Below are 23,929 nucleotides of genomic sequence, written 5' to 3'. Positions count from 1 at the left end.
TTCCTTTCCCATCAGGGTGCTGCCTGCCAGCCCATATCGAAGTCCATCCTGGAGGATACCTGGGATTTCCCGTCTCCCTGTGGCCCTATCACCCCACAGTCCCCTCTGCCTTTTGGACCCACCCTTCCCAGGGCCCTCTGTCCTGAGTCACATATATTCAGCCCAAAGGGGCAGCAGCAGATACATTAGGTTCTTCCCAGAGAAACCAGATCCCGCCCCCCACCCCGATCAAATCATGTTTATTGTGCAAATATTAGCTTCTTTGCTGCACAGTATCCATGAGTTATTACATGAACAGAGTTTCATTCTCTGCATCTTCTTACAAAAGATATTTTCCCAGCAGAGAATGGGAGTGGAGGCAAGAGGAGAATGAGGAGGGAAGAAACCCCACCCTGTCACACTTAGAGCTTTCCAAGTGATCGCATGCCCCACACTCCCCAACTCATTTGTTCAAAACATGTTCCTTGAGGATTTGCCTTGTGGCAAGAATTATGACATGGGATATACACATCTATAGGTTAGAATCCTTGACCTAAGGGAGTTCATGGTTTAGAAAAAGAAGGTTGGGGTGCTTGGGTGGCTCAGTCAGTTGAGCCTTCGACTTTGGCTGAGGTTGTGATCTCAAGGTCTGTGAGTTTGAGCCTTGCGTCGGGCTGTGTGCCCACAGCTCAGAGCCTGGAGCCTGCTTCGGATTCTGTGTCTCCCCCTCTCTCTCTGACCTTCCCACCGTTCATGCTCTGTGTCTGTCTCAAAAATAAATAAGCATTAAAAAAATTTAAAAGAAAAAGAAGCGTGTTTATTTAAAAAAAATTTTTAATGCTTATTTATTTCTGAGAGACAGAACATGAGTGGGGGAGGGGCAGAGAGAGAGGGAGACACAGAATCAGAAGCAGGCTCCAGGCTCTGAGCCATCAGCCCAGAGCCCGACGCGGGGCCCGAACTCACGGACCGTGAGATCATGACCTGAGCCGAAGTCTGATGCTTAACCGACTGAACCCCCCGGGCGCCCTGAAGCCCGTTTATTTTAAAGTGAGGTAGAATTAGGGGCACCTGGGTGGCTCAGTCGGTTTAATGTCTGACTTCGGCTCACGTCATAAGCTCACAGTTGTGAGTTCAAGCCCAGCACTGAGTTTGCTACTGTCAGCGCAGAGCCGGCTTCAGCTCCTCCCCTGTTCGTGCTCTTTCTCTCAAAAGTTGATAAAACATTAAAAAATAAATAAAGCGCGGTGGAATTACAATGATTAGAGAAATGCCCAGCGGAGTACAAATAAGTATCACCTGCAGTCCCAAGTGACTCAAAGCTTCCTGGAGGGACGGATGCTCGCCTTGCTCCAATTTCACAGGTGGGGTCACTGAAACGGCAGAGACCCTGGAGTCGCGGGGCAGACTGCAGCGTTAGGAAATCGGGCTTCCCCACCGCACGAGCCTGGGGGTCCTCAGAGTGGGCCTGGGAACAGCTCAGGCAGCGGAGACGGAGGAGAACTTCCAGAAACGAGAAGGTTGTTTCCAAGAGGTACCCATGAGGAACTGATGTGATCCCAAAATGAGGTGTGAGGGCTTTGGGGTTCCAGAGGATTTCCCCAGGGCGGGGTCGGGTGGCGTGGGGTGGGGCAGCAGCAGAGGAGGGAGGTTGAGAAAGACTGTGATTTCGTTGCAATTTTATAAAACATCTTCCTTTGTTTTTGCCAGTAGTCGGGTGCAGGCTAGCAGCACCTGACGGCGATTAATACGCTCAGCCTCTGAACGTGTGACTTTGTCCTCTCGCAACCTCATGAGGGAGAATGATTCTCTCTTTTGAAAACTGTGGCTTCAGAGGTTAAGTGACTCATTCCAGATTGCAACTGGAGTGTGAACTTGTTATGCCCAGAATTCGTGATCCCCAAAGACCACCAGGGAGCTGAGTCCGACGCAAAAGCAAAAGAGCCTTTATTCGAGCTAGCTCGAGCTCAATCCCCTACCTGCACCGAGGCAGCGGTGAGATACCGGGGAGAGAGAGAGCGAGTTTCAAAAGGACAAAGGTTTTATTGGGGCCTAGGGGCAGTTGGTGAGGTAATGGCTGTGGCCTCAGCCGATTGTCTGGGGAAGGGTCGGAGTCCTGTTACGCAGGTCGCCGGGCGTGTTTTGATCGGGAAGTTTGAACGGGTGAGCGGGAGGTTACTCAAGGGGAGGAGGCGTGGTCAAGGTGAAGGACACAGAACAAGATGGAGTCGGCAGGCGTAGGCCCGCCCTTTCAAACCCTAGTATCCTGACTTGAGAGTCTGGTGCTTCGTTGCTACACTAACACAGACACCGGAAATAGGCTTGATGTTGGGTAAATCCACAGATATCTGGTGTTCGGCCAGTGCAAAGGGGGGCTTTGGAGTGCAGTAGCTGCTCTTTATTGACCATCTGTTAGGAGCTTTAGCTCATTAATCCTCTCAGCCTACCTATGCAGACAGCATAGTACTGCCCCATCTTACAGGTGATGGCATCGAGGTACAGAGATGTTAAGCAACCTGGTCCAGGTCACACAGCTAGTAACGTGTGGGTCGGAATTTGAAGTCAGGTATGTCAGATGGCAAAGTCCGCATGCTTGCAGCAGTCATATGTAAAGTGATTCTGATATTCTAAATCAGTGGTTCTCCACGGGGGCAAGTTCACCCTCGAGGGGACATTTGGCCATGTCTGGAAACAGTTTTGATTCACAACTGGGAGGGGGGTGCTACTGGCATCTGATGGGTTGAGACCAGACATTCTGCCAGGGATCCTATAATGCACAGGACAGCCCCACAGCAAAGAATTACCAAAATGTCAATAATGGTAAGGTTAATACGCCCTGGTCTAGGGGCACCTGGGTGGCTCAGTCGCCTGAGCATCCGACTTTGACTCAGGTCGTGATCTCACAGTTCATGAGTTCGAGCCCCGCATCGGGCTCACTGCTGTTCGGACAAGTCTGCTTCAGATCCTTTGTACCCCTCTCTCTGCCCCTCCCCTGCTTGCGCTCTCTCAAAAATAAATAAACATTAAAAAAAAAAAGCCCTGGTCTAAATTTAAATAATTCTAATGCATTCTGAAGAAATAGCAACTTTTAAAATTCCTCTGTGAATTCCTAGGTCAAAGGTCAAAGGACCCTGAGTCCAATTTCCTTCCAACTTTGCTCCTTGCAGAACGTTTCGGGCAACGGAACTGTGGTGCCCATGGGGACGGACGGTGTGAGTGCCAATGGTGCGCCCACCGAAGCCCTGGGACCTGGACAAGACCCGCGGGAGCATACGTCACCAGCCTCCAGGGCAAAAGCGTGAGCTCTGGCCCTGGACAATGGTGAGGGTGGGTGGAGAGGGAGCATCCGTTTCTTATTTGCTAGTTGTTGGGTATTCTTCAGGATATAGTGAAGCCTTTTCAAATGTAAAGAACTTTTGAATGTAAAATGTATCAGGGCTGCAGCGAGCTGCCCTGCAGGTCAGACCGTGGGGATGCGTCAGGGCTGAAGCCCCTGGCGTGCCTTGCTCTAATTTGCACGAGCACACCAAATGAGCTAGCAAAGACCCAACGCTCCTCGGGCCCCAGGTGTGAGCAGCTGGCTGTGAGATTCTTTTGATTGGGAAAATACACAATGACCGCTGAACTACTCCGAAATCAGTAACACGTTAAAATGAACTTACATTTCATTAATCACGGCTACATCTACACTTGAAAAATTGTAGTGCCAGTATAAACCAGAGGTTATTCATTCAGCCTGCAGACAGCACTTGGCCCGAATGGACTTGTGGACTAGCGAGGGCAGTAACTCCAAGTTTGCCCAAGATTCTGGGCCTGCAGGATAAGCAAAGCTGCCCCAGACCTTTGTGCATGAAAGTTATTCTGTTCCCTAGTTGAAGAATTTATTTCAGGGGTGGAAGGCCAGTTGGCAAAATATGAACATTTTACACATTGTTGCACAATAAAAAATTCAAACGTTAAACATCTTCAGTTTTCACAGTTGTTGGAAAGAAATTAGGCCCTTGGACAAAACCCAAAGAAATAATGGGCTCTCTAACTCCTGCCCCAAACACTTCTCCCATCTGGGCCTGCCGCAGCTTTGCTGTTCCTGCATTTGTAGATCTTCACTTGTCCTATAGACTAGCACTGTCCAATAAGAATGTAACACTTTTTCCCTCAGGGCACCTGGGTGACTCAGCCGGTTAAGTATCCGGCTTTGGCTCAGGTCATGATCTCACAGTTCATGGGTTCGAGCCCCTTGCCGGGCTCTGTGATGACAGCTCAGAGCCTGGAGCCTGATTTGGATTCTGTGTCTCCTTCTCTCTCTGCCCCTCTCCCACACACGCTCTGTCTCTCTCAAAAATAAATATTGAAAAATCTAAAAAAGAATTTAAATTAATTGAAGTGATGTATAACGGAAAACCCAATGCTTCCGTCACCCTGGCCACATTTGAAGGGTTCCACAGCCACATGTGGAATGGCAACTATACGGGACAGCACAGTTCTAGGCCTTCCATGTGATTTAACAGGCCTCTATAAACCTCACAGACCCCATCATCATGTGTCAGTGGTTTGAAGAGAAGTTCTAGAACCTTCTCTGTGTGACATCAGAGCAAACCTGTGGTGGTTGTTAGGAAGCTTTTGGTTTATGTTTAATGTAAAAACTTCCTACGGTGTTAGCGCATTTCAGTCTGACATTTTCCTGTGGAGATGAAGAATAATATGCTATTTTGGGCCCTGTAGTGATTGCCATCCACAGTTGAAGGTCATTCCCAAGCAGGCTGGTTTTTCTGGTCTCCTTTGACTTTGTTTCTAGGAGTGTGGTTTTCGAAAGAATTCAGAAAGACAAACCCCTGAGGAAAAATTTCTTGGGTGAGTGTCAGTCTTCAGCCAATGGGCAATCAGGATGGAAGGCTGGAGGGGCTCCCATCTCTGAGAGAGCTCAACCCCTACACTTGCAAGTGTGATATGGTCAAAGTTGGAAGGACGAAAAAGGACCTTAAAAAATTTCAAGCTGAAGAGTTTAAATGGCCACAGAGCAGCAAACCAAGGTCTACAAGCTACTATGAAATAGTAGTGGTCAGTACCTCTACTGACCTCTCTTTGCTATTCCAGAATATGTTAATAATGAGACACACCCAAAACATGTTTAGCATCACACCATCTGCTGCTCTCTCGTGGCCAGTATTATTGTCATCAAATCTGATCCCAATGTTTGCCATATATTGGATATCCTATGAAACAATCTAAAAATACACCTTTTTCCCTCTAAATCTGTCCTAACCTTACAACTGGGGTAGCAACGACAACACTTTACCTATTTTTTTTTACTCTTAAGGATTAGGTAATAATATTAAATTCCCCCAGCTCATGCTAGTCTGTTTGCACTTGACTTGGTATTTGAAGCATATATTTATAAACTAAGGCTGTGCTATGTTTTATCCCGTGCAATTGTCCCATGAGGTTATGGGTTTACAGATTTGTGGTCTCTCATAATGTTTTCTGTTTTAAACTGAATACATCCCGTCTCTCCCAACTGAAGTTCCTCAGCTAAAGTGATTTTCATTTCTGAGAATTTCTTTTTTTAATTTTTTTAAGTTTATTTTGAGAGAGACAGAGATAGCGTGAGTGAGGGAGGGGTAGAGAGAAGGAGAGAAAGAGAATCCCAAGCAGGCTCTGCACCGTCAGCGTAGAGCCTGATGTGGGGCTCAAACTCACAAAACCGTGAGATCATGACCTGAGCTGAAACCAAGAGTCCAACACTCAACCAGACTGAGCCACCCAGGAGCCCCTCATCTCTGAGAATTTCTTGAGAGCTCTTTCTATTATGGAGGATAAAGGAATAAAGGATTCACAGCTGCCCAAACTCAGGGCCTCTTTAAATACAGGCCTTGTGGGGAGCCTGGGTGGCTCAGTTGGTTGAGCATCTGACTCTTACTTTGTGGCTCAGGTCATGATTTCCTAGTTTGTGAGATCAGGTTCCATGTCAGGCTCCGTGCTGACAGTGCAGAGCTTGCTTGGGCTTCTCTCTCTCTCCCTTTCTCTCTGCCCCACCCCTGCTCTCTCTCTCTCTCTCAAAAAATAAAAATAAAGTAAAATAAAAATAAATAAATAAAATCAATAAATACAGGCCTTGCATCCAGAACTTGATTTCTCCCTTTAATGGGGTGGGGGTGAGTTCTGCACTCAAGGATGGAAGGATTTAGGGAGCAGTTGAAGCAGCAGGTTTTCCCGGGCTTCTGCTCCGCTCTTGTGTGGCTGCTGTTCTGTGGGCCTTCCGGCAAGTTCTAAAAAAGCCAATTAAAGCAGAAAAGCCCCTTAGAACCAATTCTATTGCCCCCAATATAGCTGTTAAACTTATAACTTTCAGAGAGCACTCAGTGCTTTGTGTGCCCCTATAGCAGATCAGCGAACTACCTACTGCTTTTCCGTAACATTCTTGAAATCCCTTGTTATACTTATATATTTATCTGTAGATGAACATCTTTATCAGAAACAAAAAGGGCAGGAGTATAGACTGTAAGATCGGTTCACAGAGAAAAACACACATTTCTATTTTGCCAAACACACCACTTGTTTCCAGGGTCTATGGCCATATAACATGTTACCTGTGAAGGCTGGATAGTTGAAAAACGTTATTTCTGTTTGATTTCAAATAAAAAGAAACAGATATTTAATTTTCAGAAATGTACATTGCCTCTGACTCTTAAAATAGACACCCCTCCAATTTTTACTTGCTTTCACTTTGTAACTGTTGTTTGCTGTTTGTTTTAATCCTCTAGAAAGAGTTAAACTTCTTATAGACATTGATCCAATGGAAATAATTGGCCAAAGGCCTAAACTTGTTCTTTATGAGAAATATAAGACTCTAAGGGATTCCAACCCTTTGGAATCCTCACACAATTTGCCCAGGAAGCAGGACATTGGCAGAAAGGGACCATAGGTAACTTTTACCATGTTTATATGGATGTGGATTCTGGGTTTTACAAATAGAGAAATATTGTACAAGTCCATGGGGATAATGAAGTGAAATGTGGAGAAAGAGAAAGATCCCTTTGCATTTTAAGACCAAGTAGTATAGCCAAATGAGACAAGTGAGAGCCTAAAGGTAAAGGTATTAAAACATTGTTTGCTCTTTTTACTTCTCTCTGTGGGGCACCTTTCAGAAAGAGAACAGTTTCACAATGTGGATGGAAGATGTATTGAAATTTTTTAACACAGAATAGCTAAAACAATCTTGAAAAAGAACACAGTTGGAGACTCATACACCCTGATTTCAAAATCCACTACAAAGCTGCAGGAAGCAAGAGAGTATAGTACTGGCATAGGATAGGCATATGGGCCAATGGAATAGAACCGAGAGTTGAGAATAGACCCATACATCTATGGCTAGTTGATTTTCAGCCATATAGTCAATATCATTCGATGGGGGAAAGAATAGTTTTCTCAACAGATGGTGCTGGGATAACTGCTTATCTACATGCGAACAAATGAATCTGGAACCCTACTTCACACCATACATGGAAATCAATTCAAAACAGATCAAAGCTCTAAATGGAAGAGCTGAAACTATGAAACTTTTAGAAGAAATCATAAGTATAAATTTTGTGACCTTGGATTTGACAATGGTTTCTCCCCTATGAGACCAAGAGCACAAATAACCAGGGAGAAAAGATAAATTGAACTTCATCAAAATGAAAAACTTCTGCATGTCAGAAGATTATAGGGCGCCTGGGTGGCTCAGTCAGTTAAGTGTCTGACTTTGGCTCAGGTCATGATCTCACAGCCCGTGGTTTTGAGCCCTGCGTTGGGCTTTGTGCTGACAACTCAGAGCCTGGAGCCTGCTTCAGATTCTGTGTCTCCCTCTTTCTGCCCCTCTCCCACTCAGTCTCTGTCTCTGTCTCTGTCTATCTCTCAAAAATAAACATTAAATAAAAAAGATTATTAGGAAAGTGAAAAGATAACCTACCAAATGGGAGAAAATATTTGCAAATCCTATCTCTGATAAGGGTCCAATATTGAGAACATATGAAAGGCTCTTACAGTTTAACAATAAAGAGAAAGGGGGCCTGGCTAGCTCAGTTGGTGGAGCATGTGACTCTTGATCTCAGGGTTGTGAGTTCAGTCCCCACATTGGGTATAGAGATTACTTAAAACCTTAAGGAAAACAAAGAGAAAAATAACCCAATTTAAAGACGTGCAAAGATGTGAGTGTACGCTTCTCCAGTATACAGGTGGTCCATAAGCACATGGAAAGATGCTCTACATCACTGGTCATCAAGGAAATTTAAATCAAACTGCATGAGGGGCGCCTGGGTGGCGCAGTCGGTTAAGCGTCCGACTTCAGCCAGGTCACGATCTCGCGGTCCGTGAGTTCGAGCCCTGCGTCAGGCTCTGGGCTGATGGCTCGGAGCCTGGAGCCTGTTTCCGATTCTGTGTCTTCCTCTCTCTCTGCCCCACCACCGTTCATGCTCTGTCTCTCTCTGTCCCAAAAATAAATAAACGTTGAAAAAAAAATTAAAAAAAAAAATAAATAAATCAAACTGCATGATATACCACTTCACATCTACTAAGACACTACAATAAAGAAATTTTAATGGAAAGTAACTTGGCATGGATGTTGGCCTGGAACCTTCATGTATTGCTAGGAATATAAAATGGTACAGTCACCATGGAAAACAGTTTGGCAGTTCCTTAAAAAGTTAAATATAAAGTTACCGTATGACTCAGAAATTTTACTCATAGGTATATACCCAGGAATTGGAGACGTATGTTCATACAAAAACTTTTAGATGAATGATAATAGCAGTGTTATTAGTAATAGCCCCAAGGCAGAAACAACTCAAATGTCCCTGAATTGATGATAGGCAAAATGTGGTATATTTGTAGGAAACAATTAAACAAAAGGGATCCCTGACACGTTAGCCTTTATTCCCCATGCTCCGCTTCCAGGCACCCCCTGACAACCACTAACCCACTTTGTCTCCTTTGATTTTGCTTATTCCGGACATTTTATATAAATGGAATTGTACAATATGTGGCCTTTTGTTTCTAGCTTTTTTGTGCATGTGTGGGTGCTGGCTTCTTTCACTTAGCCATGCTCATTCATGTTGCAGTACTTCTGAAGGTACTGAGAGAGAGAGAGAGAATCTTCAGCAGACTCCATACTGAGCACAGAGCCCGATGTGGGGCTCGGTCCCATGACCCTGGGATCATGACCTGTGCAGAAATCAAGAATTGGACACCTAACTGATTGAGCCATCCATGCGCCCCCTTCATTACTTTGCACTGCCAAATGATACTCCATTGAATGGATATGTTGTATTTTGTTTACACATTCATCAGTTGACATTTGGGTTGTTTCCACTTGTTTTGGCTCTTATGAAGAACGCTGCTATGATCATTCATGCACAAGTTTTTGTGTGGTCATGGTTTCATTCCTCTTGAGGTTTTGTGTATATTTTAAAAGCTGTGCAGGAGTGCTTCAGTCTTCTAAGCCGGACTTTGACTCCGGTCATGGTCTCACGATTCATGGGTTCCAGTCCCATGTCAGGCTCTGTGCTGACAGCTCAGAGCCTGGAGCCTGCTTCAGACTCTGTATCTCCCTCTCTGCTCCTCTCCTACTTGTGCTCTGTCTCTTTCTCTCTCTTTCAAAAATAAATAAACATTAAGAAGATTTTTTTTTAATTTTTTTTTAACGTTTATTTATTTTTGAGACAGAGAGAGACAGAGCATGAATGGGGAAGGGGCAGAGAGAGAGGGAGACACAGAATCGGAAGCAGGCTCCAGGCTCTGAGCCATCAGCCCAGAGCCCGATGCGGGGCTCGAACCCACGGACCGCGAGATCGTGACCTGGCTGAAGTCGGATGCTTAACCGACTGCGCCACCCAGGCGCCCCAAGATTTTTTTTTTAAGCTGTATAAATTTAGAAAATTGTCATTCCCTTCCTCACATGTATAAAGCTTTCTCATCAAAAGGTAGAAAATTGTTAGAGCATGTAGAGTTCTAAGGGACCTAAGGTACCTGCTCAGTTAGACTCTGGTTTCATTGACAAGGCCTAGAGAGGCAAGGTGACCAGTACGGGTCAGCCAGCCTGTGGGTGACTGAGACAGGCACGGAGCCATATCTCCCAACTGCATTGGGGGGGAGGCCTCCCTACCTCCCCCAAACAGTCTTCACTCTCTGTAACTTGCTGTGGTCCTGGTGCTTCCAAAAGCATCCCCGCATGCAGGAGCTCAGGACAGCGGCCGCTGGTGCTGTTTCTCATGAAAGATCTTGGAGGCTTGGAGTCCAGCAGGTGGCTTCTGGCCCCAGGCTGTCAGATATCGCGTGTGGGTCACACTAGCCTCCCTGATCAATGGATTGGCTCTGGCATTCCGAGGGCTCTGCAGAGGAAGGCAGGCCTTTCAGAGTGGGCTCTCAAAGTGGGCACCAGCACCTCATAGTCGCCTAAGATGAGCTAGTGACCGAGGGTGGGCTTCTCACAGGGCACCATGAGATGCTACTACCCCGACACCAGTTTGCTAACCGGAGAGAACTTTGGAGGAGCTGGTAGCTAAAGTCCCATGTGGGGGCCAAGCGCCATCATAACTTGGGCTGTAATACTGTATCCAAGGGCCAGCAAGCCTGAGAAATGTAGGATTCATGTCTAAAACAGAATGTTCCACAGCACGTAGAATATTTTATTATTTTTTTAACATTTAGAGAGAGACTGAGTGCAAGTGGGGGAGGGGCAGAGAGAGAGAGGAAGACACAGAATCCAAAGCAGGCTCCAGGCTCTAAGCAGGCTGTCGGCACAGAACCCAACATGGGGCTTGAACCCACGAACCATGAGATCATGACCTGAGCTGAAACCAAGAGTGGGACGCTTAACCGACTGAGCCACCCAGGTGCCCCAAGAATATTTTATAATCCAAATGGGCTGATCACCTCTTTACTTGCATTAGTGAGATGCTATTATCTCAGTAAGTGTAAATATCAGCTCTGTTAGATTTGGACAAGTTTTGGGGCCTCAGATTGCTGTTCCGTGGTCTTGCTACAAGCCTTGCTGTGAGCATAGGAATGTGGGGCCGACAAGAACAGATGTCAGAGCCCCCGGAAGATCAAAGTGCCGGCTTTGCCTTAGAAAATTTGCCTGGGCCAAGTAGTCCTCTGGATCTGCAGGAAAGCAGTCATAAATATTCACTACAGATCCATTCAGTCGAATCAACTCTAAAGCAAGCATACTTCTTTGAATTCTTTTTCGATTTTTAAAAATTTAGTTGAGGTATAGTTGACCTAGAATGAATGAGTTTCAGCATACAGCATACAACATAGTGATTCAACAATTATATATGTTACAAAATGCTGACCAGGGTAAGTGTATTACATTATTGACAAAAGTGAACATATTCTTTTTTTAAAAATTTTATTTATTTATTTTGAGAGAGAGCGAGCACAGCTGGGGGAGGAGCAAAGAGGGGGAGCACAAAGGATCCAAAGTGGGCTCTGTGCTGACAGCAGCTAGACCCATGCGGGGCTCGAACTCACAAAACGGTGAAATCATGACCTGAGCCGAAGTTGGACACTTAACCGACTGAGTCACCCAGGTGCTCCAAAAGTGAACATATTCTTAACCGTTTCCCTGGGAAGACGAAAGCTGGTGGAATGACAGCCATGACCGAAAGCCTTGGGAACAATCCTCACCACTGGTTTCCTCCCCTAGAGTTCATCCCCTTCCCTGATATCCTAATTAATTTGGTGCAGAGAAAAATCTCTCTCCTCTGTACAAAAACTACCCTAAAATTGTTTTTGCAGTTTATCTTTTCAAAACTGAAAATAAGAACACTTTGTTTCTAGCACTGTGGACAGTGATTCCAGACAAGGAAAACCAGAAGGATTTTATGACTCAGGAAAAGCGAGCTCCCAGAGGGACCCGGCTGTTTTTCTTTCCCTTTTGCATTCTCTGAATCTCTTCTTGATTTAAAAAAAAAAAAAAAAAAAGCCTCTCAACCTGACCCTCCACGTTTCCAGACTTCTCTTTCTGGTCCCAGCACCCTCTTCTCCAAGTCATTTTTCTGCGTTCTCTTGCTTCCCTACATTGGCAGGCCCAAATTTTTTGCCTGGGTTTCTCGCTCTCATTACTTAGAAGCTCATAATTATTTTTTTCTTGTGGATAAAAATGAGCAGAAAGCCAGTAGGATGATTTTCAAAAAGAGAAGCTCTCCACAGGCCTGCTCCAGGTTTGGCGGAATCCTTCCTACGAGAGCGTGCTTAACTGACACTGCATTGTTGTGCCGCGTTTTGTTCAACGGGTGGACTCCATTATCTTTTACGTTGTGCACTTTTCTCTGAAGACGGTTCACCAGTACAGCTGGATGAAACAAATGTTGAATGGGAACAAAATCAAAAGTAGATACTTTCAGACCGACCCTAACATCATTAAGGATATCTATGCCAAAACCTGCATCTGGTAGTAAAATCTTTCTTTTTCAAACATTGTTTTCTCCAAAGAACCATCCAGAAGTGGCTACTGTGTGAAAGAAAGCTCTTTAACCATTTATACTTTGTGGTTTTTAACAGGCATGTCTTTGTCTGATAGAGGTTATCACCCAGCACTCAATAGACATACAATTCTGATGAGTTCATGACGTCTTGTCTAAGGAAGTACCTGCCACCAAGAAAACTAATTGACAAGGGCAGCTCATTTTCGCCACACGGTACGAGCTATCTCTGTCCCCAGAGATGCAACTCCCGTGGTGTGACAAATTGTTTGTGGGACCATACGCATTACAACCCAGACAGTTAGACAAAACACCCCGTTGGACTGAAACTGCACTCTGAACCCCTCAACCAGAAACATGCAAAGTCACACCTGCTGGCCCCCATTGCAGCTTGTGTTTTCCGCCTCTATTTTTGTTTTTTTTCCCTTCCGACAAAGAAAAGTCAACGTTAAATGAATCTAATGTTGAGGAAAGGACCCGGGGTGAGGTTCCCACAGAAACTTAATTCAGTTAGTGATTCATTAGGTGGCGTAACTATAGATGGCGTGAGTGGTGTGGCTGAGGTCAAGTTGTGATTTGGAGTTTAAACCTTGATGCTCTCATTGTTGCCGGCCACTGGATGGAGCATAAGTGGCTGACCGTGGGGCAGATCCAGTCTCAACAGTTATCTGTAGTTTGGTCCTGGTTATTGTGTAAAGATTGATGTTCTCTAGAAAAGCATCCTTGCCACCATTGAATTCTCACAGACACTGCTGTTCGTACCCGAATATTTATGACGCTTGAAGGTAGGAATTTTTCATAGGTGGAAGGTGGGATTATTTGGAAAAAAACAGGGATGAGAGGTTCCATTTTTGGAGATCCATGTTGACATGAAAAACTCCTAAAGCTATTAAATGTCAAAACCTCTCTTTTCAAGAGAGAATTTCTCCTGATGCTGTAACAAGAGGAGAACGTAGTGCTGCCTTTGGTAACATTTGTGGTATTTGTCTCTGGTGCGTATCGATGTATATCATGTGCATTGAACGCATGGGTGCCTTCTATATTTTAACTTGTGAGCAAAAGTCTACAGTTTTATAAGCTATGAGCATATATCATATACATATATACATGTACGTACAGTAAAAGCTTACATTCCATTTTGCTGGTATTCGTATTGGTTTTCCCGGGAGCACTGTAAGTTCCCATAGAAATGATTTATTAGTGCTTGTGATGGAGAGTTCTAACTGGTTGCAACTAACGCCCATTTTCTGGAGCTTTTGGTAGACTTGCAGGGGGAAACAGATACCTTTGCATGTTTTTAGGAGTTCTGTTATCATCATCGAATCAAATGCAGCCTTAGTGTATCCAGTCCTTCCTGTCAGCCCACTTACAGGTCCCATCTTGCACCCTTTCTGATGGCCATTCAATGCCTGCCACCCAAGTCCATTTTTGGATTATTCTAGCCATTGGTCTTCAAACTCCATATTTAATTCATTAGTAGATTCTGTCTCCAGTGCCTCCAAAATTTTTTGAATGAACTTCTTCCCAACCTGACTCCACACCCTCAATTCACATTGCTGCCTCATCTAAATGCTCCAGTAGCCTCCTAGATGCTCTCTCTGCTTCTGCCCTGGCCTGGGGCTGACTCATGAAACACAGAACTGCTGGAATAATGTGCAATGTGTATGCATAAGAACACATACATCAGTCAGATCATGTGACTTTCCTGCTCAAAACTTTCAGTGGCTTCCCTTACGTCTTTGAATACATTTTAAATTCCTTAAGATGGAATCTTATTCTCTGATGGCTGTCGCTCTCTTTAGCCTTACCTCACAATTTCCTGTTTTCCTCTCTCCTGAGCACCACATTTCCCATCCAGGCTCCCTTCAATTCTGGGAATGAGTCAAGGTCTTTCCAGTCTTAGGGCCTTTGTACCCACTGTTCTGTCTGCCCCAAAGTGTTCACAGAACACTACCCTTGTCATAGGGGTCTCAGCACAGATGTCACCTCCCCAGAGGAGCTTTCCCTAAAACCATCTTTCATGTAAGTACTCTCTGTTACTCCCTATTCATTCCTTATTCTTCCTTCCTGGCTTTTGCTATGATCTGCATTTGCTGTGATCTGTAAGTTCCTTACTGTTGATTTTGCTTATTGTGGGTTTTCCTCCAGAAGACTCTAAGTCCAATGAAGATAGGAACTACCTATTTTTTTCTTGAAAAGGATAATACAATGTTTTCAAAATATTTTAATATTTTCCATTTTTCATGTATCATCAGTGCTTAGCACGGAATCTGGCACAAAGTATGTGCTCAATAAATACTTGTCAAATGAATGAATGAATGGACAGAAAATACTTTTACATGTGAAGGGAAAAAATCCACCTACTTAAAATGTTTACTGTTGGTTCTAATTATGTTTTCTAAGGAAACATAAAATGATTCCACAGCTCCTTGTACATGATCACATTTGAAATCTTTGTTAGCTTTCTTATTCATCTATGATTTCTGTGCTATATGCTACTTTTAACTTTCCTCGTATGGCACGGTTGTCACTTCTTGTCATAATGATCATTCACTTTTGGAAGACTCTAATTTGACAACAGCCTTCATTTAAAAAAAAAATGTGGGTTGCCTGGGTGGCTCAGTCGGTTAAGCATCCGACCTCGGCTCAGGTCATGATCTCACGGTTTGTGAGTTCGAGCCCTGTGTTGAGCTGTGTGCTGACGGCTCAGAGCCTGGAGCCTGCTTTGGATTGTGTCTCCTTCTCTCTCCCCTTCTCCGCTTGTACTCTGTCTCTCAAAAATGAAAAAAACGTTTAAAAAAACTTTTTTAATATTATGTTCTGACCACACATAATCCTTTTGGACTTGATGAGAATCACATCCTGCTTATGGATCTTTAATTTTCAGGGTCTATTTTTTCCCCCAACAACGTATTGCAAAATAGAACATTTCCCAAGATTCCTGGCATCTTGCTCATTCTCCATGATTACTCAAAGTTACTTTCAGTGGCCCTGAGGATATATCTTCACATTCTTTTTAGACTCTGGAATATAATTTGTCTGGAGTTAGAGGTTTGAAATCATTTATTAGATTTTTCTCATTCCCTCACTAACTGTGTCTGGAAGACTTTGCATGGTCTCCTTTGCCACCGTTTAGAATTCAGAATCTGTTCTCATTGTTCCAGAAGACTGAATTTGAGGATTTGGTAAAGTTGGACCTTTTGTCACCTGTTAACACTACAGCATCTTCTTGAACGTGTCACTTCCTATCGTTCTTTTTTCCTTCCTTTATCGTTCTCCCTTTGTTCTCCCCTCCTCCTCTTCCTCCCTCCTTCCCCCCTCTTCCTGCCCTCCTTCCTTCTTCTCCCATCCCATTCTCTGTCTCTGAACTGAACCTGTCATGGGACGTCTTTTCTCATGTTTCTCTGGTGACATCTCTCATGTTTTTTGCCTGTCCCATTAGCTGAGGATTTAGCCTTCCTAAAAACCTTTACTTTTACATTGGTTCTTGGGTATGTGTCTCTCATTTTCCTTTGTGAAAGTGTCCTTTAAAACATATGAGTTGATGCAAAACTTTCTGTGTGACTACCCTGGCTGAAGATGTTACTTATCTTTTTCTTTTCCCCTGGAATTTTTCATTATTGCATTGCCTTAGAATTTATGTAACATTCCCCTTCCTTGCCCAAATGGGACATGGTCATGTTCTCTCAGGGTCCCTCTAATTTCTGTACAGAAACCAGGTTGTTCCTAGTGGTTAAAATTATATCCAGGATGGCAGTGTCTCCTTCTGAGAGAGCCGAAATTGTTAGTTACGAACGCAAAAAATTTTTATTAGCGACTCTGTTTTAGCAAAACGTGACTTCCAACAGACACAAAGATAGGTCAAGTCCCCGTCGATGTGATTACTCGCTTGTAGTTGTGGGGTTGCCTTCAGAAAGCCTCATCCTTGCCTGCGCCACCTGCTGTAAACATCCACCCTAGAAGGACTCTTGCTTATATTTTGTGCTGTAATTCTATCCTGCCTCTCCCCTTATTCAGTGCCTTTCTGTACAGGACCATGTACAGGACCTACTTCTTCCTGTTTCTCTAGCACCAACCATTTCCTCCTGGGGCTGCATTTGGGGCAGGTGTCTCATCTCACGTCTGTGAGAATTGCCATGCTTGTGTGAACACTCCAAGCTCTCTCTCTTTTTTTATGTTTGTTTATTTATTTTGAGAGAGAGGGAAAAAAAAGGGAGAAGGGCAGAGAGAGAGAGAGAGAGAGAGAGAGAGAGAGAGACAGAAGATCTGAAACGGGCTCTGTGCTGACAGCAGAGAGCCTGATGCTGGGCTTGGACTCATGAACTGCAAGATTCTGACCTGAGCTGAAGTTGGACCTTTAACCATCGGAGCCACCCAGGCGCCCCCATTTCTCTTTCTTTGCATTTCATCTGCTGTGAATCAAAGCCAGAGACATTTTGGCACATAAGGGATTTTTTCCTGATGAGTTTCTATTTTCAGCTAAGAGTTGAGTACCAGTTAATCTGGTCCAGCAATTTCTCCCAGTTGTCCTGTTCTTCTCACGCTTGATCCCATCTTCATCATCCCTTGATCAGGCTTTCCCTCTGAGTTCCTACTACTTTGTTCTCCTTGGTCCATCTTTGCTAATAGTCTTGTGTATGGAAAGCTCCTCTGATCACAACCAAAGTTACTGGTGATCACCCAGGAACAAAAATAGAACACACTCTGCACAAACTGGCAGAGAGAAGAGGCAAGATTTTCATTTTGCTGACAGTGTGATTTTGCTTAAGAACCATATGAGAAGTGCAGACACAGGAACACAACTTGTAGAAGTGGCCCCGGGTGGATTGCAGGGTGGCTCTCTTTGTGGCCCCCGAAGCAGCTTTCTCTTTGTTTCTGGAGTAGGGGAAGGGGCCGTGCTTGGGTGAAGACAAGATTCAAGGAAGGAGGTGGGACTGACGGAGGGAGAGCAGGCTTTGTCAGGGCAGCGGCCCACAGCATGTGGCCTCCTCCACCTTCCATTCCAGCAGATAAACCACACTGTCCTTCTGGCTGCCATGGGGCTGGGAGGAGAGTCCTTCCCCATCCTGCTCTAACATGGCCTCTCCTCTTCCTGCCAGGATCGTGTCCCGCCCATACACATCCCACTTCCTGCACTGCCTGCCCTGGCAGCTTCCCCCCAGGATCTCAAGGGAGCAGGCTGCTCAGTCCCCAAGTTACCCCCCACTGCCTCCTCTCCCATGTCCTTCACCCCCCAGGTTGCTGTCTCTGCATCCATGTTTTCTCCACCTGACCTCCTGCACTGCACCTGCTGCCGGAGCCCTGGCAAGGGGCATGGACTTCCAGATGGCAGTTGGAGGCTTATTGAACAGCCCACCGGTAGGCCAAGTGGGGTATGCGGTTGAAACTAGGTACGGACTTGGGTTCTAAATCCACATTTTGCCATCTTCCAACCAGGAAATCATTCTGAGTCTCAGAGTCCCTGTGTAAGATATGGATAATAATCCTAACTATGCACACACCTACGTATACACACACGGAACGGGTGCTCCCCACATGTATCACTGTTTCCTTCTATAAAATGGATAACATAGCATCGATGTTTTGCACTTATTTTGATGGAAGATAAATAAGGACATTAAATAGTACCTGTAATTAATACTTATTGTGGAGAGATATGTAAGCTACTGGTTAGGGTGATTGGAGTCAGATTAAGTATGAGGCCTGGTTCTGCCACTAACTAGCTGTGTGATGCTGGACAAGATATTTAACTCTTTCTTTCTTTCTTTCTTTCTTTCTTTCTTTCTTTCTTTCTTTCTTTCCTTATTTTTATTTTTTTAATTTTATTTTTAACTTTTTAAAAATTTACATCCAAATTAGTTAGCATATAGTGCAACAATGATTTCAGGAGTAGATTCCTTAATGCCCCTTACCCACTTAGCCCATCCACCCTCCCACAACCCCTTCAGTAACCCTCTGTTTGTTCTCCATATTTAAGAGTCTCTTATGTTTTGACCCCCTCCCTGTTTTTATATTATTTTTGCTTCCCTTCCTTTATGTTCATCTGTTGTGTCTTAAAGTCCTCATATGAGTGAAGTCATATGATATCTTTCTCTGACTAATTTCGCTTAGCATCATACCCTCTAGTTCCATCCACGTAGCTGTGAATGGCAACATTTCATTCTTTTTGATTGCTGAGTAATACTCCATGGTGTGTGTGTGTGTGTGTGTGTGTGTGTGTGTGTGTGTGTGTGTGTACACCACATCTTCTTTATCCATTCATCTATCGATGGACATTTGGGTTCTTTCCATACTTTGGCCATTGTTGATAGTGCTGCTGTAAACATTGGGGTGCATGTGCCCCTTTGAAACAGGACACCTGTATCCTTTGGACAAATACTGAGTAGTGCAATTGCTGGGTTGTAGGGTAGTTCTATTTTTAGTTTTTTGAGGAACCTCCATACTGTTTTCCAGAGTGGCTGCACCAGCTTGCATTCCCAAGGATATTTAACCTTTCTAAGCCTCATTTTCCTCCACTATAAGATGGGATCAGTTATAGAACTCACTATCTAGGGCTGTTGTGATTACACGAGACCATCCATGCAAAACACCTGACCCAGTGCGTGGTGCTTAGCAAGGAATCTAGAAGCTGTTGTTGTTACTTTTACTGGTCTTCTTGATCATTTTTTTCTCCCTGCTGCCCTCCCCAGCCCTGGGTCAGGAGAGACTCTGGTTGCCTGGTAGGTCAGGGAAGGAAGGAGGACAATGCACAGAAAGACCCCAGGAGGCACGTGAGAAGGGGAGAGTGGGCCATAGAAGCAGCTGGAAAGGACGAGCTCAGAGGGGATGTGAGGATGAGCACCTGGCACTTTGTTGCTTTTATTCTTATGCCTTTTCCATCATTTTTATGGGCTGATGCGTAGACATTTGCTGAAAGGGCTGCTCCACCTGGATTTCATTGAAATCGTGCAGCCTTTCTCTGCCGAACGTTTTCCTATCCCAGTAACTATATAAATGTTCCATTTGTGATGTAATTGTTCTGTTTCAGATTTGCTTTCCTAAACTGAAAAGTAGAGTATCCAAAACATCTGAGACAATGGCTTTAATGTAACACTTTATATGATGAACTCTTCCTTTCCTGTGGTCCACATTTCTTTTTCCTATTTAGTAGCCTACACTCTGGCTCTTGGTGGAGGCTCCAAAGGTCAGAGGTTGCATTGTGAGGAGGATGAAAAAATGAGGTGAAATTACTTTTATTGTAAATTTCCCACTTCTTAGAGGGTAGGGGGAAGCATCGGCTAAACAGAGGCAGCTTTCACTTGTTTAGAAATACAGTGCAATCATGATCCTTATTTCGGTTGCTTGAAATGTCTACAGAAAACAACCAGGTCCTGCCAAAATTACTTCCATAAAGAAAATATTCTGTGGCGTTAGCTGCCTATGGCAGTGACTTTTTCTTGGAGCCAGTGACCCTCCCTCCCACTTCTTGGTGCTGCTAAATAACCACACATGGGAAGAGGAAGGAGGAATCTGGAATGGGTAGACTTTAGCACAGACATTTTTCAGTGTAGAAAATGAACCAGATTTTGTTCAATGAGAAGATGAGTTCGAACGTTAAGTGTTTGGTTGCCGTAAGGTGACAGGAGGAAGGGTTCAAAGTCAAACACATGGGTTTTAAGCCCCATTTCTCCTCTTCTTTAAATGAGATGTGAACCTTTATGGTATTGACCGTCAAGTGGGGAGATGACAAATAGTAGAGCTGGCTGAGGCTTAGCAGGAATGACATGGCAGTACAAGTGACATTTCTCTGGAGCCATTTGCATGGATGCGACAATATACACGAGGATTTCCCTCTTCTTGGCTCAAGAAGATCGGGGGTTTCTGGGTGTCCTTGAATGCGGGAGGCCCAAAGGTGACAGGAGGACAGTGGGAGGTCAGTATGGCATCTGTGTCCTGTGCTCTCATCCCCCGTCTAGGGTATGAGTTTCTCTGTCTCTGACCCCCATCCCCAGCCCAGTGCAGGGGGCTTGGAGTGGAGCAGGGCTGTGGGGCCCAGGTGATAAAGCCTCACCTGAAGATGGGGCAGAATGACTCTTCCCATCCCACCGGGCACCTGCAGCAGCCCAAGGGCTCACAGCAAACATCAGCATCCAAGTGTGGCTCTCCAGTGGCTTGTGGGCTGTGGGTGTGTGACCATGAGGAAGGATGAGCAGAGGGGTGTCACACACTTATTCATGAGCTAATCTGTGACATCTTCTAGGACACCCAGAAGCCACTGGAAGACATTTTAGTTGAAGGCGTTGGGTGGGGCAGTCAGGCGCCTGTTGAGGGCTTAGAGTCCTACTGATAGAGCCTTCTTTTTAATGGGACCTCACAAGTTGGTGAGGCCTGGGGACATTGGAGATACCTATACCTTATAGGGTTTCAGTGTGAATTAAAAGAGAGAAGGGCCATGTGAAAGCACTTTGTAAATTTTGAAGTGCTGTAGAATTGGTATGATGAGTAAGACTTTGTAGTATCTGGGCGCCCCTGTTAGGAGGTCACTGGAGGCTCTGCCAAGGTCAGATGCAGGTCGGATACAGATTCTGGTAACCAGGCTACAGAAATGCCTCCTGAGGCAACCCACGGGAGTTTTACTGAGCACCTGCCATGTGCCAAGTATTTTTCTCTCTGCTTAGTTAGGATTCAAAGACGATGCTTTTCAGGAGCTCAGAATCCAAAGAGGGTCTCTGTTTGTGGAGTGGATGTGAGCACCTGAAAGAACTTGTTCAGCCTCCTTGGAGCCTTCATCTTTGCCAGGGTCCCGGCTGCAGTGACCCCCCGGTCCGAGTGCCCACGGCACGAGGACTGCATTTGCCCACTGCAGGGGCAGCAGCCTCCATCCCAATCAGCAGAAGGCAGGTGACTTCACAGCTGAGTTTACAGCCAAGAAGATGACTATAGGCTTTCAACAGACAATTTGTCTCTTCTGCCTCCAAAGTGTCAACTGTACAGCAACAATTTACTGTGTAGCTCCTGGAAGTAACCGTAAGAATGAAGTCCCCAGCAGCCATCAGGCGGGTAAACAGATTATTGCACTAAAGCAGAGGCATCACAGGAGTGTAAGTGAGTAGATGTCATGAGTCAAGGAAACTATACAAGGATTTCTTCACTGACGAGGCATTCCTTCCAGGCAGCATGGTTCTGTGTTGACCATGAACACTACTATTCAAAGGTCCAGGACGAAGGGGAAGATCGTTAGTCCCACTCTACAGACCCAGTGAGTATGTCATATGTATGCATAAACAGGCGGCCCCACAGAGGAACCACACCATTGCTGCCATCAAAAACTCACAATCTGGGGGAGCGAAATGGGTGAAGGGTGTCAAAAGGTACAAACTTTCAGTTATAAAATCAGTAAGTCATGAGGATATAATGAACAGCATAGTGACTGTAGTTAATAATACTGCATTGTATATTTGAAAGTTGCCTAGAGGATAGATCTGAAGAGTTCTGGTCACAAGAAGAAAGTTTGTAACTGTGTGGTCATGGATGTTAATTAGCCTTACTGTGGTGATCATTTCACAGTATGTACAAATATCAAATCATTATGTTGTACACCTGAAACTAATACAATGTCGTATGTCAATTGCATCTCAATTTAAAAAAAAGAACTCACAGTCTGCTGAGGGGTTTGGCAAACTATAGCCTGTGGGCTGAATCTGGTTTGCTGACTATTTTTGTAAGTAATATTTTATTGGAATCAGACACACCCATTCACTTTTATATTGTCTACATCTGTCTTAGCACTCATTATAACAGCAAAATTGAGTAGTTGCCACGGAGGCCTTATGGTCCACATAACCCAAAATATTGACTGTATGAGCCTCTAACTCTGCAGGAAAATTTGTCAATCCTTGTTCTTGTTGGAGAAACACAGCCACGCCCAGTTAACTCTAATTCTTAGCTTTGAGTGATGGTGGTGAGGGGCAGAGATGGCTGGTTGGCTGGCTGCTGCCCAGGGTCATTGCCATGATTGGTGGACCTGTCCTCAACCTGGACTCTGTAAGTTCACCTGAATATGACAATGGAGTTCATGATGGACTTGACAAGGCACCAAAAGCAAAGACTGATGTACAGGCTAAAAACAAAATGTGTGGGATGTACAGGTTAAAAACAAGCAAAAGCCACTCAGGGACTGGATTGATTTCTAGGGGGCTGCCCTTTCTGCATACTGCAGCACTTACCCAACTGTGACACTAGCTTTCTCGAGCTTTCCTGATAAGCATGACCAAATTGGGGGAAGACCCCCAGGATAGCTAGTTCAGGTCAAGGTGAGACCAGAAGAAGAAACTAGCCCTGTCCCTTACCACACAACATCATTCCAGTGTCTGGAATCTAATGCTCATCCCTGCCCACTGCATCCACCCCACTGTCATCCATTAGCATCATCCCTCCTGGAGAAGGTTGGGAAAACACCAGGATGTGCTGCTATGGAGCCCACCTTCTCTGACAGCCCCTGCTACTGTTAATACAGCCTTTCTGCAACTTCATTAACATCACTGGCTAAAAGCTACAGCTGTTCTAGTAAAACGAGCAGTTCCTGTAAGCCTAGCCGGCTCTTTGGTCCTTTCTGTAATGTGTTGTCTTCATGGGCTCACTCTAGGAGGGAAACCACACATCTCCACACTCAGGTTCTGGAGGGCACTTCACTGTCCCCCCTCTGTCCAGCCACCTGTAGCCGGCAACCTTGAGCCGTGCTCTAATGGAGGCATAATTGAGATGCTATCTGACCACGGAAGAGAGTGCCCTTAATCCTGACTGAAGGTTTGGAAAAGGGCTTCTCAGCAGAGGTGACACTTGATCTGGGCTTCAGAGGAGGCAGGGCAATTTGAGAGGCCGAGTGGTGGGGAGAATGGCATCCAGGCAGTCCGGGAAATGTGAGCAGTCCCGGCGGGGGCTTGAAGGCAGCGCTGACTGTCCAGAAGTGTGGGGAGGCAGAAGGAGACCGAAGGACACTGAGGATGGCGGAGTGGTGGCTATGGGGACGAATGACAGGAGATGGAACAGGAAAGAGACCAAATCAGACCGGGAGGGGCCTTGTGTGCTTGGGTTTTATTCTGAAGGTGGTGGGGCAAGTTGGGAACTTGATGAGTTCTGTGGTTTAGAAAAAGAACCCAGCAGGCACGGGAAATGCAGAGTCAAAGTCAGGAAACTCCTTGGGGTTTGGTGAAGACCTTGGTGAGAAGCAGAACAGGGACAGTGGGAATATACTAGATGGGAGGGATAGGATCCCAGAGAGACAGCAGCACTCATCAGGGAGGGTTACAGGAGAGTAAAAGTTTCAATCTAGACTGTTGTGGGGATGGTGGTGATGTTAACTGAGCTGCAGCTCTTAGGAAGAAGAATGGAGAGAAAATGATGAGTTGGGGAAGAGAATAAGGAATGTCTGTAGGTCCAAGTGAAAGCAGATGGAGCAAAAGGTGAGGTAGAGTTGAACAGTCGGGCTCGTTTTCCTGAGTGTTAGGGAA

At 45.1% G+C, this 23,929-nt stretch overlaps 1 long non-coding RNA gene across 4 annotated transcripts in view; it reads left to right on the top strand.

Annotated features, from left to right (window-relative positions):
- Positions 1-1,108: 1,108 nt before the first annotated feature.
- The window catches only part of LOC123384559, a 37,312-nt gene continuing 14,491 nt past the window's right edge, over positions 1,109-23,929 (top strand). The window contains exon 1 of one of the 4 annotated variants that reach the window (XR_006595836.1): positions 1,109-1,548. This is a non-coding gene — a long non-coding RNA (uncharacterized LOC123384559). The remainder of the gene's footprint in view (positions 1,549-23,929) is intronic. The other 3 variants (XR_006595837.1, XR_006595835.1, XR_006595838.1) reach the window with 3 other exon arrangements.

This window comes from Felis catus, chromosome A3, assembly GCF_018350175.1.
Source record: "Felis catus isolate Fca126 chromosome A3, F.catus_Fca126_mat1.0, whole genome shotgun sequence".
NCBI classification, from domain to species: Eukaryota; Metazoa; Chordata; class Mammalia; order Carnivora; family Felidae; genus Felis; species Felis catus.
This window is presented reverse-complemented; position numbering and strand designations above follow the sequence as displayed.